The sequence below is a fragment of the Myotis daubentonii genome, chromosome 2, assembly GCF_963259705.1.
Source record: "Myotis daubentonii chromosome 2, mMyoDau2.1, whole genome shotgun sequence".
Classification (NCBI taxonomy): Eukaryota; Metazoa; Chordata; class Mammalia; order Chiroptera; family Vespertilionidae; genus Myotis; species Myotis daubentonii.
Genome location: NC_081841.1, coordinates 124722874 through 124742657, shown reverse-complemented (window position 1 = coordinate 124742657; position 19784 = coordinate 124722874).

Genomic DNA, 19784 nt, shown 5'->3' with positions numbered 1-19784 from the left:
TTTATTTCTTCTTTTTACACCAGTCTCTTTAGCATTTCTTGCATTGCTGGCTTGGTAGTGATAAATTCCCTTAGCCTTTTTTTTTCTTTTGTCTGTGAAGCTCCTTATTTCCCTTTCAATTTTAAATGATAGCCTCGCTGGGTATAGTATTCTTGGGTTCAGTCCCTTGCTTTGCATAACTTTGTATATTTCATTCCATTCCCTTCTGGCCTAATGTGTTTCTGTTGAGAAATCATTTGATAATCTAATGGGAGATCCTTTGTACATAACTTTCTGTCTCTCTCTTGTAGCCTTTAAGATTCTCTCTTTGTCCTGAACATTTGCTATGGTAATTATGATGTGTCTTGGTGTGGGTCTTTTCTGGTTCACCTTGTCTGGGACTCTCTGTGCTTGTGTAACTGTTTTCTTCCCCACATATGGGAAGTTTTCTGATATTATTTCTTCAAATAGGTTTTCTAACCCTTGTTCCTCTTCCTGTCATTCTGGCACCCCTAATATTCACATGTTTCTTCGTTTCATGTTGTCCCAAAGCTCCCTTAGGCTCTCCTCCTGTCTTTTAATATTTTTCTCCAATTGTAGTTCAGTTTGGGTGTGTTTTGTTTCCCTGTCTTCTAATTCGCTAATTCGCACCTACGCTTCTCCTAGTCTACTGTTGAAACTTTCCATGGTGTTTTTTATTGCAGCTATATCACTCTTTATTTCTTCTTGATTCTCAAATAAGTTGTTGATTTTTTTCATCCATCCAGTTTATGAAGTGTATGGCCCTTATTCTGAATCTTTTTCTGACATATTGCATGCCTCTGTTTCATTTAGCTGCTTTTCTGGTGATCTCTCTTTTTCTTTTCTTTGGGGGTTTCTTTGTCTACCCATTTTTTTTCTCACTGGAGGACCTAGGTGTCAAGTTGTTCAGGAGCTGCTCATTGGGTGGCAATGGCTCCTTGGATGGCAGCTGCTTTTTGGGTGGTTGCAGCAGCAGCTGCTTCTCAGTTGGCAGTAGCTCTTCTGGTGAGTTCTGTTCGCAGCAGTGGTGTCTCCTCTGGTTTGTGGGGGTAGGCTGGCCGTGTAGCTGCTGTACCTTTGACTAGGGTGGGCTGTTCATGAGGCTGCTGCTCCTGGGACCAGGGGAGGCTGCTTGTGTGGCTGCTGCTCCATAGACAGAGGTGGGCTGCTCACGGGACTGCTGCTCCTCAGACAGGGGCAGGCTGCTCATAGAGCTGCTGCTCCACAGACGGGCATGGGTTGCTCATGGGGCTGCTGCTCCTGGGATGGGGGCAGGCTACTCGCGAGCTGCTGCTCCTCGGATGGGAGAAAGCTGCTTGCAGGGATTGCCACTCCTTGGACGGGGGCAGGCTGCTTGCGAGGCTGCTGATCCTTGGAAAGGGGCAGGGTGCTTGCACAGCTGCTGCTCCTTGGATGGGGATGGGCTGCTCGCATGGCTGCTGCTCTTCAGACAGGATCAGGCTGTTTGCAAGGATGCTGCTCCTCAGACTGGGGTGAACTGCACATGTGGCTGCTGCTCCTCGAACCTGGGTGGGCTGCTTGGGCTGCTGATGCTACTTAAATGGGGGTGGGCTGCTCACGGAGCTGCTGCTCCTTGGAAGCGGGCAGGCTGCTTGTGAGATTGCTGTTCCTCGGACGAGGGTGAACTCTACGTGAGGCTACTGCTCCTCATATGGGGTGGTGCTCACACAGCTTCTGCTCCTTGAATGGGGGCAAGCTGCTCAGGCAGCTGCTGCTCCTCAGACAGGAATGGGCTGCTCATGTGGCTGCTGCTCCTTGGACAGGCACAGGTTGTGTGCGGCTGCCACTCCTCGGATGAGGGTGAGCTGCTGCTCCTCAGACGGGTGTGGACTACGTATGGCTGCTGCTTCTCAGACAGGGGTAAGCTGCGTGGGGCTTTTACTCCTCGGATTTGGGCAGGCTGCTCATGCAGCTGCTGCTCCTTGTGTAAGGGTGGGCTGCTCCTTGAACTGGGGTGGGTTGCACGCATGGCTGCTACTCCTTGGACAAGAGCAGGCTGCTCACATGGCTGCTGCTCCTCAGATGGGGGGCGGGCCACTCACACAGCTGCTGTTCCTTGGACGGGGGCAGGCCCCATGAGGCTGCCGCTCCCGGGCCTGGGGCTGGCTGCTCTCAGAGCTGCTTCTCCTCAGACAAGAGCTGCTGCTCACATGCCTACAGCTCGCATGGTCACAGTGCCCTGGGCATTCTCCAGGTGTCCTCTACACTTCCTGGCTGAGAATTGTCTCACCAGCTGTGTCCACTTTGCCAATTCAGGGTGGATGTTATTTGATACTAGGGGCCTGGTGCACGAAATTCGTGCACTGGGTGTGTGTGTGGGGGTGAGTGTCCCCCTTCTCACATACTGGGAGCCCTCAGGCATTGACCCCCATCACCCTCCAATCGCAGGATCGGCCCCTTGCCCAGGCCTGACGCCTCCACCAGAGGTGTCAGGCTTGGAGAGGGGACCCCCATCTCCCCCTGATCACTGGCTCTGGCTCCCGCCCAGGCCTGAGGCCTCTGGCCCAGAAATCATGCCTGGGCAGAAGACCCCCATCTCCCTCTGATCGCTTGCTCCACCCCCCGCCCAAGCCTGACGCCTCTGACCCAGGCTTCAGGCCTGGGCAAGGGGACCATCATATCCCCCCAATCCCCGGCTCAGCCCCCCGCCCAGGCCTGATGCCTCAGCCAGAGGAGTTGACCCTCATCACCCTCCGATCACCAATCACCGGATTGGCCCCTTGACCAGGCCTGAGGCCTCCGGCAGAGGTGTCAAGCCTGGGCAGGGGACCCCAGCTCCCTGCGGTTGCAGGCTCCGCCGCTGCCCAGGCCTAACGCCTCTGGCTGAGGCGTCCGGCTCGGGCAGCGGGGACCCGCAGCTGCAGCAGCCCCGCGATCGTGGGCTCCGCTTTAGGCCAGGCAAGGGACCCCTAGCTCCCGGGACTGCCAGCTTCGACCATGTCCAGCTCCCATCGCTGGCTCCACCCCTACTTCCTGCTATCACTGGCCAGGGCAGCAAAGGCGCCTGATTCTCCAATCATGGCTCGGGGGCAGGGCAAAGGCGGCACCAGGGCCGCCTTTGCCCTGCCCCCCAGCTCTTAGCTCCCCCCTGGGTTTCCGATCACTGTCAGTGGCAGGGGGCTTCTTCCTGCTTTCCCTTTTGCCTCCCTGCATTGTGCCTACATATGCAAATTAACCGCCATCTTGTTGGCAGTTAACTGCCAATCTTAGTTGGCAGTTAACTGCCAATCATAGTTGGCAGTTAATTTGCATATAGCCCTGATTAGCCAATGAAAAGGGTATCGTCGTACACCAATTACCATTTTTCTCTTTTATTAGTGTAGATTGTTGTTCTTTCTGACTGGTCTGAGACAAGGCTCAGGATGTGTCCCTCTGTTCCGCCTCTATTTTGTCCCTTCTATATTTATTCTTATTATTATAGCAGTCCTTTTAACATTTTTTGCAATGCTGGCTTGGTGGTGGTGAACTCCTTTAGACTTTTTTGGGGGGGGAGGGGAGGGTCTGGGAAGCTCTTTATTTCATCATCTATTTTGAATGATAGCCTTTTTGGATATAGTAGTATTGGTTTCAGATCCTTGCTTTTAATTACCTTGAATACTTCATGCCAGTCCATTCTGGCCTGTAGGCCTTCGATGAAATATCGGCTGACAGCTTTATAGGAGCTTCTATGTAGGTAACAAATTGCTTTCTCTTGCTGCCTTTAAGATTCTCTCTTTGTCTTCAATTTTTGGCATTTTAATTTTGATGTGTCAGGGCATGGGTTTGTTGGGGTTCTTCTTGTTTGGGACTCTGTTTGGCTCCTGAATTGTGTGATTTTTCCTTCACTAGGTTAAGGAGTATTTTTGCCATTATTTCTTCTAATATGTTCTCTATCCCTTAGTCATTTTTTCTCCTTCTGGTATCCATAGGTATTTCCTATGATAATTATCCATAGGTATCCATAGGTATTATCCATTGGTATCTTCTATGATAAAGATATTGTTACATATCATGTTGTTCCACAGCTCTATTAAGCTGTGCTCCTTTTTTTAATTTATTTTCTTACATCTTTATTGTTGAAAGTATTACATAGGTCTTCCGTATCCCCCCATTCCAGCCTGCTCCCAGCATCCCCTCTCCCTGGCCCTCACCACACCATTGTCTGTGTCAAAGGGTTATGCATATATACATATAAGTTCATTAGTTGTTCCCTTCCCACCCACCCTCTCCTGCCTTCCCTCTGAGGTTAAATTGTATATTCATGCTTCTATGACTCTGTGTCTATTTTTCATCATCAGTTTATTTGGTTTATTAGATTCCACATATGAGTGAGATCATGTGATACTTACCTTTCTCTGACAGGCCTATTTTATTCAGCATAATACTCTCTAAGTCCATCCATGCTGTTGCAAATGATACGAGTTGTTTTACATTATTGCTATGTAGTATTCCATTGTGTAAATATACCATACTTTCCTAATCCACTCATCTGCTGATGGGCACTTAGGCTGTTTCCAAGTATCCTATTTAATAAAAGAGAAACATGGTAATTAGCCGTACATCCACTACCCTTCCCATTGGCTAATCAGCAAGATATGCAAATTAACTGCCAGCCAAGATGGCGGCAGGCAGCCAGGCAGCTTGAAGCGAACATGAGGCTTGCTTGCTTCAGTGACAGAGAACTCCAACGTTCCCCGCCTGCAGCTACCGGCCTCTGAGCTTTCAGTTTGAAACATTGTTACAAATATAGAAGCTAAACAAAACCCCAGAAACCTGCTTTCAGCCAGCCGGGATCTCAGAGCTGGAGTTGAAACAGTGTTTCGATTATAGAACCCAAACAAACCAGATACCTGCTTTCAGCAGCGGAGGCCTAAGAGCTGGAGCCAAGCCTCAGAGCTAAAGCTGGCATAGAATAAAAAGAAAAAAAGGAGCGGTTGGGAGCTTCAGACACCCACCAGCCTGAAAACAGCCCTCAGCTCCTCACCCAGACTGGCCAGGCACCCCAGTGGGGACCCCACCCAGAAGGGTGTGTGACCAGCTGCAAACAGCCATCATCCCCTCATCCAGGCTGGACAGACACCCCAGTGGGGACCCCCACCCTGATCCAGAACACCCTTCAGGGCAAACCAGCCAGCCCCCACCCGTGCACCATGCCTCTATCCTATATAGTATAAGGGTAATATGCTTCCCAGCACCAGGATCAACGGAGCCACGAGGCCTCCTGGCACCGGGATCAGTGTAACAGGGGGCAGCGCCCAAACCCCCTTATCGCCTTGTGGATCTGTGTGTGACAGGGGGTGGGGCCACAACCTCCCTATCCGCCCTGCTCTGTTCGTGACAGGGGAAGGCGCCCCAACCCCCTGGTTGGCCCTGCTCTGTGCCTGATGGGGGGAGCTCCCCAACCCCCTGATCGCCCTGCGGCTCTGTGTGTGACAGGCTGCGGTGCCCCAACCCCCTGATCGGCCCTGCGGCTCTGTGTGTGACAGGTTGCAGTGCCCCAACCCCCTGATCAGCCCTGCTCTGTGTGTGAGAGGGTGCAGTGCCCAACCCGCCCCCCCCCCCACGGGCACTGTTCTGTGTGTGACGGGGTAGAGCCATAACCTCCCCAACGGCCCTGCCCTGAGTGTGACAGTGGCAGTGCCCCAACCTCCCAATCGACCCTACCCTGAGTGTGACTGAGAGTGGCATCACAACCTCCCGATCCGCCCTCCTCTGTGCATGACCGGAGGTGGTGCCCCCACTCCCCAATCAGCCCTGCTCTGTGCCCGACCAGGGGCTGCACCTAGGGATTGGGCCTGCCCTCTGCCACCTGGGAGCAGGCCTAAGCCAGCATGTCGTTATCTCCCAAGGGGTCCCAGACTGCAAGAGGGCACAAGCCTGGCTGAGGGACCCCCCTTCTCCCCTCGAGTGCACAAATTTTTGTGCACCGGGCCTCTAGTCCTATCTAATAATAGACAAACATGGTAATTAACCATACCTCCGACACACTTCCCATTGGCTAATCAGGGTGATATGCAAATTAACTGCCAACCAAGATGGTGGCAGGCAGCCAGGCAGCTGAAGGGAACAGGAGGCTTGCTTGCTCCAGTGAAGGAGGAAGCCAAGGTTCCCTGCCTGCCTTGCCGGCCTCTGAGCTGCACTCTAAGAAACAATGTTGCAATTATAGAAGCTAAACAAAACCCAGATACCTGCTTTCAGCCGTCAGAGCTGGAGCGAGTAGGACTGAAACAATGTTGCAATTATAGAACCCAAACAAACCCTAGATTCCTGCTTTCAGCAGCCGCAACCTCAAGCTGGAGCCAGCCTCAGAGCTAAAGCTGGCTCTCAGCTCCAGTGACAGCCATAGAAGGTAAATAAATCCCAGAATAAAAGAAAAAGAGAAAAAGAGGAGAGGTTTGGAGATTTAGTCACCCGCCAGCCTGAAAACGGCCCTCAGACCCTCACCCAGGCTGACCAGGCACCCCAGTGGGGACCCCCACTCTGAAGGGGGTGCGACCAGCTGCAAACTGCCATCAGCCCCTCACCGAGGCTGGCCAGGCACCCTAGCGGGACCACCACCCTGATCCGGGACACCCTTCAAGGCAAACAAGTCGGCCCCCACCCGTGCACCAGGCCTCTATCCTATATAGTAAAAGTGTAATATGCAAACTGACCCTAACAGCAGATGTCCACCTCTTACCTGCCCCGCCTGGCTTCTCAGATTACCGATCACCAGTGATTGGAGAACACCCAGATGCAGGGCCAGAGGCTGGGCTGCATCGCTGCCTGGGGAACACGATCCAGTCCCTGGGGGGCGACTCAGCCAGGCCCCAGAAGGAGACCCAGGGGCCTCCCAAGAGGAGAGTCTCCATGGTCAGAGGGTGCGGTGTCGGGACAGGAATAAAGATGGAGGCAACTCAGATGCCTGGCTGAGGCGTTAGACCAGCCAGCAGGGCCTTGAAATCAGATGGGGCATGTTGTTTTGCAAGCCACTTTAACCCTAGAGGCTTGCAAGGTTGGAAGTTCTGCACCTGGAGCCAGGGAGAAATGGAGCTGGAGCAGAGAGAGGGGTCCATGGCAGCCGTGGGCTTTGAGGAGTTCTCAGCACCTCCTGGCTTGGAGCTGGCTCTGTCTCCGCTTTTCGGTGGTCACATCCTGGAGAGCGAGCATGAGACCGAAGTGGAGTTCGTGTCTGGGGGTCTGGGCAGCTCCAGCCTCCAGGAGCGAGAAGAAGAGAAGGAGGCAGCCTGAGGCCAGCAAGGGCGGCGCCAACGGGAACTCAATCGCAGGAAGTACCAGGCGCTGGATCGGCGCTGCAGGGAGATCCAGCAGGTGAAGGAGCAGGTCCTGAACAGGCTCCATCAGATATAGAGGATAACACGGAGACTCCAGCAGGAGCGGAGGTTCCTCATGAAGGTGCTGCCCTGCTAAGGCGATGATTACGGGCCAGGCAGTTCACCATCTTACTGGAGGATGAGGGAAGCCAGGGCACAGACACCCCCACCCCAGGCAACACTGAGAAGGAGCCTCCAGAGGAAGAGGGGATGTCCCCGCCCAGGAGGACGCCAGTGCCCGCAGAAGCCAGCAGCCCGGCCACTGGCGAGGGGCCCAGCGGGCAGAAGAGGCGGGGAGCACCATGGGAAGGGCACCGGGCGGGAGTCCCACTGACTCCTGAGCTGGACCCCATGCAGATAAAGGTGGAGGAAGACTTTGGCTTCAAAGCAGTCGAGACTCTGGACCAGCCGTAGGCAAACTACGGCCCGCGGGCCGGATCCGGTCTCTTTGAAATGAATAAAACTAAAAAAATAAAAAAAGACCGCACCCTTTTATGTAATGATGTTTACTTTGAATTTATATTAGTTCACACAAACACTCCATCCATGCTTTTGTTCCGGCCCTCCGGTCCAGTTTAAGAACCCATTGTGGCCCTCAAGTCAAAAAGTTTGCCCACCCCTGCTCTGGACTCAAGTTGGGTTTCTCGGGGGCCAGACAAACTGCTGCCCTACCCCACCCTAGCCAGCTCCCCCTTTGACTGACCCCCCAATAAATGGACCCGATGCTCTCCTCGGCAAAAAAAAAAAAAAGCTTATAGAGGCATGCTTACAGGATCAAATAGTAACAGGACAATAAAAAGAGAACCTGGCTATGATGATCACCTGAACGCTGCCTCTGTGTCATTCCTTCTTCGCTGACTCCGTCCACACCTTTGGGAACCCCTGCACCTGCTGGGGCAGGACCCCAACATTCCTCTTCTTATAAGGACTTCAGTGAGATGGGCTAAGGGTCCCACTGGAACTGCCTCAATTTAATGTAATGCCCTCTTTAAAGATCTTATCTCCATATACAGGTACATTCTGAGGTTCTGGGGATTAGGATTTTAACATACATTTTGTTGATTACCCAAATCAGTCCTTAACAACCAGCATGTTTCAGAAAGTAGATTCCTACAGGGTTATTTACCAAACATTCAGAAGTATTTTTAAAAGAGCTAAGCCCCTCGCCCACCGTGCGGGCCCCTCCCAGCGAAGAGCAAAGGCCTGGGTTCCGGGCGCCGGAGGAAAACTGGTGCCAGCAGCCAGGGGAAGGGGCCCCCAAAGGGCCCCAGATTGTGAGAGGGCACAGGCCGGACTGAGGGACCCCCTCTCCCCCAAGTGCACAAATTTTTGCACCAGGCCTCTAAAATATATATATATATATATATATATATATATATATATATATATATATATATATCCTATCTAATAAAAGAGAAACATGGTAATTGGCATACGACCGCTACCCTTCCCATTGGCTAATCAGCGAGATATGCAAATTAACTGCCAGCCAAGATGGCAGCCGGCAGCCAGGCAGCTTGAAACTAACATGAGGCTTGCTTGCTTCAGTGACAGAGGAAACCAACGTTCCCCACCTGCCTTGCCAGCCTCTGAGCCTGCAGTTTAAGAAACATTATAACAAATATAGAAGCTAAACAAAACCCCAGAAACCTGCTTTCAGCCAGCCGGGATCTCAGAGCTGGAGTTGATACAGAGTTTCGATTATAGAACCTAAACAAACCAGATACTTACTTTCAGCAGCTGAGGCCTCAGAGCTGGAGCCAGAGCTAAAGCTGGCCCAGAATAAAAAAAAAGAAAAAGAAAAAAAGGAGCAGTTGGGAGCTTCAGTCCCAGCCTGAAAACAGCCCTCAGCCCCTCACCCAGACTGGCCAGGAAGCCCAGTGGGGACCCCCACCCTGAAGGGTGTGTGACCAGCTGCAAACAGCCATCATCCCCTCACCCAGGCTGGCCAAGCACCCCAGTGGGGACCCCCACCCTGATCCAGGACACCCTTCAGGGCAAACCAGCTGGCCCCCACCCATGCACCAGGCCTCTATTCTATATAGTAAAAGGGTAATATGCCTCCCAGCACCGGGATCAGCGGAGCCATGAGGCCTCCCGGCACCGGGATCAGCATTACAGGGGCAGCGCCCAAACCCCCTGATCGCCCTGCGGCTCTGTGTGTGACAGGGGGCAGTGCCACAACCTCTCTATCGGCCCTGCTCTGTTCCTGACAGGGGAAGGTGCCGCAACCCCCTGATCCGCCCTGCTCTGTGTGTGACAGGGGGTGGTGACCCAACTCCCCTATCGGCCCTACTCTGTGAGTGACAGGGGGGAGCTCCTCAACCCCCTGATGGGCCCTGCTCTGTGTGTGACAGGGGGAGCTCCCCAACCCCCGATTGACCCTGCTCTGTGCATGACACGGGGGAGCTCCCCAACCCCCTGATCGGCCCTGCTCTGTGCGTGACAGGGTACGGAGCCCCAACCCCCCTGATGGGCCCTGCTCTGTGCGTGACAGGGGGTGGCACCCCAACCTCCCCATCGACCCTGCCTTGAGTGTGACAGGGGGCGGTGCCCCAACCCCCCAATTGGCCCTACCCTGAGCGTGACTGAGGGTGGCATCACAACCTCCCAATCCGCCCTGCTCTGTGCATGACAGGGGGCGGCACCCCAACACCCCAATCAGCCCTGCTATGAGCCTGACCAGGGGCTGCACCTAGGGATTAGGCCTGCCCTCTGCCACCAGGAGCAGGCCTAAGCCAGCAGGTCGTTATCTCCCGAGGGGTCCCAGACTGCGAGAGGGCACAGGCCCGGCTGAGGGACCCTCCTCCCCCCCAAGTGCACAAATTTTTGTGCACCGGGCCTCTAGTGTATATATATATATATATATATATATATAGTAGGGGGACTAAATGTTGCAATACAAAGACATAAGGTGAATGAATGAATTAAGATTTTTTAAAAAGGTCATCTATATGCTGCCTACAAGAGACTCAGTTTAGATAAAAAGACACACATAGACTGAAGTTGAAGGGATGAAAAGATATTTCCTTAAATAGAAATGAAAAGAAAGCTCTACTTATATCAGACAAAATAGACTTTAAAACAAAAACTATTACAAGGGACCAAAAAAAAGGCATTACAAATGATAAAGGAATCAATCCAATAGGAGGATATAACACTTATAAACATGTATGTACCCAATGTAGGAACATGTAAATAAAGCAAATATTAACAGGCATAAAGGCAGAGATCAACAGTAATAGGATCATAGTAGGGGATTTTAACATCCCAAACACATTAATTGACAAATAATCTAGACAGAAAGATCAACAAGGAAACTGTGATCTTAAATGACACTAGATCAGATGGACTTAACAGATATTTACAGAATACTAGATTCAAAATCAATAGAATGCACATTCATTACAATGCTCATGGAACGTATTCGAGTATAGACCACATGTTAGGCCATAAAACATGTCTCAGTAAATTTAAAAAGCTTGAAATCATATCAAGCATCTTCTCTGATCACAACAGTATAAAACTAGAAATCAATTACAAGAAGAAAAGTGGAAGAAACAGACACCTGTAGGCTAAACAACAGGCTACTAAACAATCACTGGGTTAATGAAGAAATCAAGAAATAAAAAATATATTGATACAAATGAAAATGGAAACATAATGATCCCAAATCATTGGGACACCACAAAAGTATTAAGAGAGAAATTCATAGCAATATATGCCAACCTCGAGAAACAAGAAAAGTCTCAAATAAACAATCTAACCTTACACCTAAAGGAACTATAAAAGGAAGAACAAACAAAGCTAAAGTAAGTAGAAGGTAGGAAATAATAAATACCTGAGCAGAAATAGATTAAATAGAGTAACATAAATGGCACTCAGAGCTGGTTCTTTAAAAAGATAAATAAAATAGGTATATTTTCATTCAAATGCATCAAGAAAGAAAGAGGGCCCAAATAAATAAAATTAGAAATGAAAGAGAAGTGACTACCAACACCACAGAAATATAAAGGATTGTAAGAGAATACTATGAACACTTGTATGTCAACAAATTGGACAACCTAGAAAAAATGGAAAAATTCCTAGAAACACATAATCTTTCAAGACTGAATCAGGAAGAAACAGAAAAACTGAACAAACCAATTATTAGAAGCAAAATTGAATCAGTAATCAAAAAACAAAAGTCCAAGACCAGATAGTTTCATAGGTGAGTTCTACCAAGCATTAAAAGAAGAATTAATACTTATTTTTCTTAAATTATTCCAAAAATATCAAAGAGGAAGGAAAGTTTGAAAACTCATTCAATATGACGTCAACATCCAAGCTTTTAGGGCTATTCTTGTTTTCTCCTTTACTTTTTGACTCACAATTTCACCAATTTTTATCAATTATACCTCAGATATCTTTGGAATTCATCACTCCTCTTTAGCTTCATTAATACTGCATTGGTGGAAGCCCTCAACATTTCTTGCCTAAACTTTGACAACAGCCCTTTGACTAGGATAGCTTCCTTACCACTGGTCTCTTCCTATCATAGTTCACTTTCCATTCAACCGCTGGCAGTGATTTTCTCAAAACAAACTTAATCCTGTCCCTCTGATGTTTAAAGTTCTCTTCTGACTTTCAATTACTTACAGAACAAAATCTACATACTATAACATACAAAATACTTATTACAATGTACAATATCTTTTGCGATCTTGCCTCCCTCCAAATTTCTAGCATTCATTCTAGCATATTCTTTTCCCTTTTTGTTGTACTTATAAAAATGTAAAATAATTATAAGCTTACAACTTTTTCTTTTACCACATATTAACTTTTCAAAGTAAGTGACTGTGGCCATTTGGAAAATGATCTCTTAAAAACTAAAATGTAAAAGGGGAAGGGGAAGGTTGAGGAGTCATTCTCATTTTTGCAAGAATTTTTAGAAAGTCATCTTGATTATCCATGAGAGGTAAATCACTATAGAAAGCAAGGTTTGGAGTGAAGGTGTTGGAGTCCCTGGAAGCCATCAGAGCCATTAATTGAGGGAGGGTTAAATGATCCTACTCTCCCAATGAAGTAAATGTAATAAGAACTTTTGTGGTTTGAGAGCTGAAAGGGTGAAAACCTGCTTAACCCCTAATAACACTGTCAGCAAGATATAGAAATTATTTCACAAGAAGCAAATCCCAGAGTCAGTTAATAGTGTTCATGGGGTTTCTGGTGCCTTAGAAAATGACTAGATGCACTGAAAATGTGAGTATCAAAAGCTGTGTCCTTGCAAACTTAGGTGTGGGATACCCTTACCTAAGCATAACACAGAGAAAGTGGATTATCTACTATGCAGACCATCCTTCAAAGATTCTCAGTAGGCCTAGCTCATCGGTTCTCAACCTGTGGGTCGCGACCCCTTTGGGGTTCGAATGACCCTTTCACAGGGGTCACCTAAGACCATCGGAAAACAAATATATAATTACATATTGTTTTTGTGATTAATAATTATGCTTTAATTATGTTCAAGTTGTAACAATGAAAATACATCCTGCATATCAGATATTTACATGACAATTCATAACAGTAGCAAAATTACAGTTATGAAGTAGCAACGAAAAGAATTTTATGGTTGGGGGTCACCACAACATGAGGGACTGTATTAAAGGGTCACGGCATTAGGAAGGTTGAGAACCACTGCCCTAACTGGTTTGGCTCAGTGGATAGTGTCGACCTGAACACTGAAGGGCACCGAGTTCGATTCCAGTCAAGAACATGTACCTCGTTTGCAGGATTGATTACCGGCTCTGGTTGGGGCACGTGCAGGAGGCAACCAATCAATGTGTCTCTTTCACATTGATGTTTCTCTCTCTCTGTCTCTCCCCATCCCTTTCACTCTCTAAAAAAATTCAATGGAAAAATATCCTGGGGTGAGGATTAACCAAATATATATATTCTCAGTGACTTTCGCAGGTATGAGCCAGAAGCCAACCTTCAGAATCTGTCAAAAGACCATTTGCCCATAGTGACATCATGTGGCTGCAGGAAGTAATGACCCATCTCCTGTTCCCCTTACTAATCTCAACTTTGAAAACATATAAATTCCTAGAGTTCAAAAACTATCAGGAGGTAACCTAAAATGAAGATGCTTAACTTCCTCCTAATTCGGCATGTGAGAGTTCCAGTTGATTTCGTTGTTGTTGCTGTTGTTAAAATGAAAAAATAAAGCATTTAAAGTTGTAATTGTCCTCTAGTATATATAGAGAGATTCAAAATAGGAAAAAAATATTTGCAACTCATATCACTAAAAATTGGGCTTTTTATAAAAGCCTGGATATGTCATTTTTATAAAGGGAAATGTACCGGAAACTTTGGAACTCTAGAACAGAAACCATCAGAACTGTTCTGGCAGATGTAGAAGTTTGGCGCCTGGAGCCCTTGTAACTCAGACTCTCCATGTGCTTGCCTAGGCCTCAATAGTAGCCTCTTTCTTACCCCCTCCACAAAACCGAAGCACCCAGCATTTTTTGATGATGGAAAACCCATGAAGAATTTAAAAGAGATATTACCAGATCATCTGTGTAGGACAGAGGATATTTTTAAGGGTGTGGGGAGGACTAGGCAATATTGGAAACAAGCATAGAATAGACTGTTGACCCTCAGAGGGAAGGCAAGAGAGGGTGGGTTGGAAGAGATCAACCAATGAACTTGTATGCATATATGCATAATCCATGGACACAGACAATAGGGTGGTAAAGTCCTGTGGTGTCTGTGTGTGTGTGGAGAGGGGAGGAGCTGGCTAGGAGAGGTCATAGGAGAAAAAGGGGACTTACATAATACGTTCAAAAATAAAGATTTTATTCTACAACTAGAAGGAAAGAGAAAAGCACACTGAGACTCAGAGGAGGTGCGGTGCGGAAGTAAAGTGCAGAGGTACGGAGGCGCACGGGGCAAAGGCTGGCAACTGAGGACGCGGCTGTCTTTTTGAATGGGGTGGGAGTCTCAAGCTCCCGACTGCTCTGAACTCCAGTTCCGGGAAGTCTCTGGAGACCCAGACTCATTCGGGGAGAAACTGGACTGTCTGGCAGTGGGCAGAACTCGGAATTCGAGGGGGGGCTTTCTCTCAGCGGTGCCTGCAGCAATTACCGGGACATTGACACACGGGGCCTCTTAGGGCAGGATAAGCCATAGCTGCTTGCTCCACCCTGTTGATTCCCTGAGACCCTGCCCCACCCAAGCTGCGGCAGAGGATTTTGCATATGAATGCCCTGGCCCTTTGCAATCTGAAAATTACCTAACAAACTGCAGCTGGGCAAGACAGACCTAGAACTTCCAAGAGAAGGCCCAAGGCCCCACAGCAGCTTGCATTGCTTCACAGCTGGGCCTCATCAGGGCACCTCCAAACCCCAAACAAGGAAGGGGAATATGCAGATCTCTTCATAGCTCCTTCTGGGTAGCCTCAGGCAGACGCTAAATTAGCACCTCTTTAGATCCAAGAGCCAGTTTACCCAGTGGGCAGAGTGGGACCATCCAGATTACAACTCCTCACATCCATAAGGGACACACTCAGGGGGCAGATTCAGTGAGCACCAAAGCCCCACTGAAGCAAGTCTTGCCCCAGAAGGGTGTCTTCAGCACAGAAGTTTTCCCACCATAGACACAGCTGATTCTCACAGCCAATTGGCCTGGAGGTCAATTCCTCCCTGAGATACCTACAACAACCAAGGCTTAACTGCAATAAGACTATGCACAAAGCTCACAAAGGAGTGCACCAAGAGTGTCCACCTCAGGTAAATGGGGAGGCTGAGCCACTGGGCCCTATAGGACACCTAGCACAGAAAGCCACTTTATCAACACAGGGAAGCATAAAAAATGTGGAGACAAAGAAACAGGTCACAAATGACAGAAATGGAGGAAAGTAAATGACTGGATATAGAGTTCAAAACCACGGTTCTAAGGTTTTTCAAGAATTTTCTAGAAACCACCAATAAATTTAGTGAGACCCTGGAGGATATGAAAAAAGACCAACTAGAAATTAAGCATACACTGACTGAAATAAAGAATAATGTACAGAAATCCGACAGCAGACAAGAGGATCACAAGAATCAGGTCAAAGATTTGAAATACAAAGGAACAAAAAATACCCAACCAGAAAAGCAAAAAGAAAAAAGAATCCAAAAATATGAAGATAGTGTAAGGGGCCTTTGGGACAACTTCCAGCGCACCAACATCCGAATTATAGGGGTGTCAGAAGAAGAGAGGGAGCAAGATATTGAAAACCTATTTGAAGAAATAATGACAGATAACTTCCCCTACCTGGTGAAAGAAATAGACTTACAAGTCCAGGAAGCGCAGAGAACCCCAAACAAAAGGAATCGAAAGAGGACCACACCAAGACACATTATCATTAAAATGCCAAGAGCAAAAGACAAAGAGAGAATCTTAAAAGCAGCAAGAGAAAAACAGTCAGTCACCTACAAGGGAATACCCATATGACTGTCAGCTGATTTCTCAACAGAAACTTTGCAGGCCAGAAGGGAGTGGCAAGAAATATTCAAAGTGATGAATAGCAAGAACCTACAACCAAGATTACTTTATCCAGCAAAGCTATCATTCAGAATTGAAGGTCAGATAAAGAGCTTCACAGATAAGAAAAAGCTAAAGGAGTTCATCACCACCAAACCAGTATTATATGAAATGCTGAAAGGTATTCTTGAAGAAGAAGAAGAAGAAGAAGAAGAAGAAGAAGAAGAAGAAGAAGAAGGAGAAGGAGAAGGAGAAGGAGAAGGAGAAGGAGAAGGAGAAGGAGAAGGAGAAGGAGAAGGAGAAGGAGAAGGAGAAGGAGAAGGAGAAGGAGAAGGAGAAGGAGAAGGAGAAGGAGAAGGAGAAGGAGAAGGAGAAGGAGAAGGAGAAGAAGAAGAAGGAGAAGAAGAAGGAGAAGAAGAGGAAGAAGAAGAAGAAGAAGAAGAAGAAGAAGAAGAAGAAGAAGAAGAAGAAGAAGAAGAAGAAGAAGAAGAAGAAGAAGAAGAAGGAGAGGAAGAAGAAGAAGGAGAGGAAGAAGAAGGTAAAATAAAAATTATAAACAGCAAATACATATCAACAAGTGAATCTAAAAATCAAGTGAATAAAAAATTTGATGGACAGAGTAAACTGGTGAATATAATAGAACCAGGGGCATAGAAAGGAAGTAGACTGATAATTCTTGGGGGGAAAGGGGTATGGGAGTGCAGGAAGAGACTAGACAAAAATTGTACACCTATGGATGAGAACAGTGGGAGGGGTAAAGGCAGAGGGTGGGGTGGGAACTGGATGGAGGAGAGCTATGGGGGGGGGGAGAGGAACAACTGTAATAATCTGAACAATAAAGATTTAATTAAAAAATAAATAAATAAAGATTTTAAAAAATACAGCTGAATTGTAAAAATTTCATCAAAGGATAAACAAACAAGCCTTTTGACCCATATAATGTCTGGAATAATATTAGATATCAATACACATAAAAAATGCTAAACTGAACCTATTTGTAAATCATTATCAAAAACATGTGTTGGGAAAAGAATAATTCTTCAGTTCTAATAAGAAAGAATTAGAGAAAACCAAGATGGCGGCATAGGTTAACGCCGGAGATTGCTGCCCTCGAACAACCACTTCAGAGATATAACTAAAGGACAGAACGGACATCACCCAGAACCACAGGAAGGCTGGCTGAGTGGAAATTCTACAACTAGGAGGAAAGAGAATATCATACCCAGACTCAGAGGAGGCGCAGTGCTGAAGTGAAATACTCAGGTGCGGAGTGCGGCGCGGAGCAGGCTGGCGGCGGAGGGCGCAGTTGTTGTTTTCAATTGGGAGGGAGTTTCAGACTCTGAGCTCCAGATCCGGGCGAGTCTCTGGGGACCCAGACTCAAACGGGAGAAGCGGGACTGTCTGGCTTCGGTCGGAACTCGAAGGCAGCTTTCTCTCCGAGGTTTGCAGCCATTGCTGGGACTCTGAGAGGCAGAGCCCCTGGGGAAGGAACTGAGAGCAGCCATAACTGCTTGTTCCGCCTGCCCTGTAGATCCCCGGGGACCCGCCCCGCCCAAGCCCTGCACAGAACCATTTGCCGGATAGCCTCAGGCAAACGCTAGATTAGCACAGCCCTAGAGATCCAACACAGAAGCCCTCCCACTGCAGACACAGTGGACTCTCATAGCCAGTTAGCCTGGAGGTCAAATCACCCCCGGTATTGCCGACATCAATCAAGGCTTAAAGGCAACAAGACTGCACACAAAGACCACTAGGGGGTGAACCAAGAAAGCATAAAAAATGCGGAGACAAAGAAACAGGACAAAACTGTCAATGGAGGATATTGAGTTCAGAACCACACTTTTAAGGTCTCTTAAGAACTGTCTAGAAGCTGCCGATAAACTTAGTAAGGCCCTCGAAAAGACTGGTGAGACCGCCGATAAATGTAGTGAGATCCTCAAGAAATCTAATGAGACCCTCGATGTTGTGATAAAGAACCAACTAGAAATTAAGCATACACTGACTGAAATAAAGAATATTATACAGACACCCAACAGCAGACCAGAGGAGCGCAAGAATCAAGTCAAAGATTCGAAATGCGAAGAAGCAAAAAACACCCAACTGGAAAAGCAAAATGAAAAAAGAATCCGAAAATACGAAGATAGTGTAAGGAGCCTCTGGGACAGCTTCAAGCGCACCAACATCAGAATTATAGGGGTGCCAGAAGATGAGAGAGAGCAAGATATTGAAAACCTATTTAAAGAAATAATGACAGAAAACTTCCCCCACCTGGTGAAAGAAATAGACCTACAGGTCCAGGAAGCGCAGAGAACCCCAAACAAAAGGAATCCAAAGAGGACCACACCAAGACACATCATAATTAAAATGCCAAGAGCAAAAGACAAAGAGAGAATCTTAGAAGCAGCAAGAGAAAGAAACCCAGTTACCTACAAGGGAATACCCATACGACTGTGAGCTGATTTCTCAACAGAAACTTTGCAGGCCAGAAGGGAATGGCAAGAAATATTCAAAGTGATGAATACCAAGAACCTACAACCAAGATTACTTTATCCAGCAAAGCTATCATTCAGAACGGAAGGTCAGATAAAGAGCTTCACAGATAAGGAAAAGCTAAAGGAGTTCATCACCACCAAACCAGTATTATATGAAATGCTGAAAGGTATCCTTTAAGAAGAGGAAGAAGAAAAAAAGGTAAAAACACAAATTATGAACAACAAATATGCATCTATCAACAAGTGAATCTAAGAATCAAGTGAATAAATAATCTGGTGATCATAATAGAATCAGGGACATAGAAAGGGAATGGACTGACTATTCTTGGGGGGGGAAGGGGTGTGGGAGATGCGGAAAGAGACTGGACAAAAATCGTGCACCTATGGATGAGGACAGTGGGTGGGGAGTGAGGGCGGAGGGTGGGGAGGGAGCTGGGAGGAGGGGAGTTATGCGGGGGGGGGGGGGGGGAAGAGGAACAAATGTAATAATCTGAACAATAAAGATTTAATTTAAAAAAAGAAAGAATTAAACTTTGACTACCTTGAAAATATGATTATTAAAAAGTTTTTATATTGAACATTTTTCTGTTGAATAGGTTGTTTTATACCAGATATTTTTCCTCAAACTCAGCTTGGAAAAATATTGTTTTTAATAAAATGAACTTAAATTCTCTAGAAAGCTACGAGATTTAAGCCTGCTGTGATAAAAAGTCATACTTCCAAGCTAATATTTAGGAAAAATCTAAATAATAATAATAATAATTTCAACATGGAAGTGCAGAATGCCTGCTGGGGTAAAAATGAAATAAAGCTTTCAAGCAACTTTTAAGTAAAAAATTAGGTGAAAAATAATGTTTTTAATGGAAAAAATGAAACATAAGCATGTTGTAATGAATATGCATTTTCAACTAGTTTTGAGGAAATATCTTGGGAAAAAATAATATTTGCAATGGAAATATTTGTAATTTAATCCTGTTGTGTTTTCCAAACTGGTTTTGAGAGAAATTTTAGTATAAAACACATTTTTATCAGAAAAAAAGTGCAGAATTTAAGCAATATGATTGCAACAAAGGATACAGACAAACTCAAGGGAGGAACTTTGAAACAGAAGAAATTGTCCCAAATATGCCCATTTTATACCATACTTTCTCCTCCACCTCCCTTAGCCTCTCCTAGTAATCAGGCATGAAATGCAGGCTGCCCTAGATGAGGTAGTTCCCTTAGTTGGGGCTATTCACTGGAAGTGCCTGAGCTGTGAGCTGTAGGCAGCCTTGGAAACGAGTACCTGGATCCTATATGGGGAATCTGGGCAAGTGTTTGGCAACACCATTGGCAAGAAGCATCAGCAATAAATTTAGGAGAAGATGTGGGACCAACTTAATTGAAAACTTTAAATAATCAGAGCTTAACATCTCACCAACTCAAGAACATATGTCTTAATAAAGATTCAAGTTCTCAAAATGGCATCAGGGAAAGA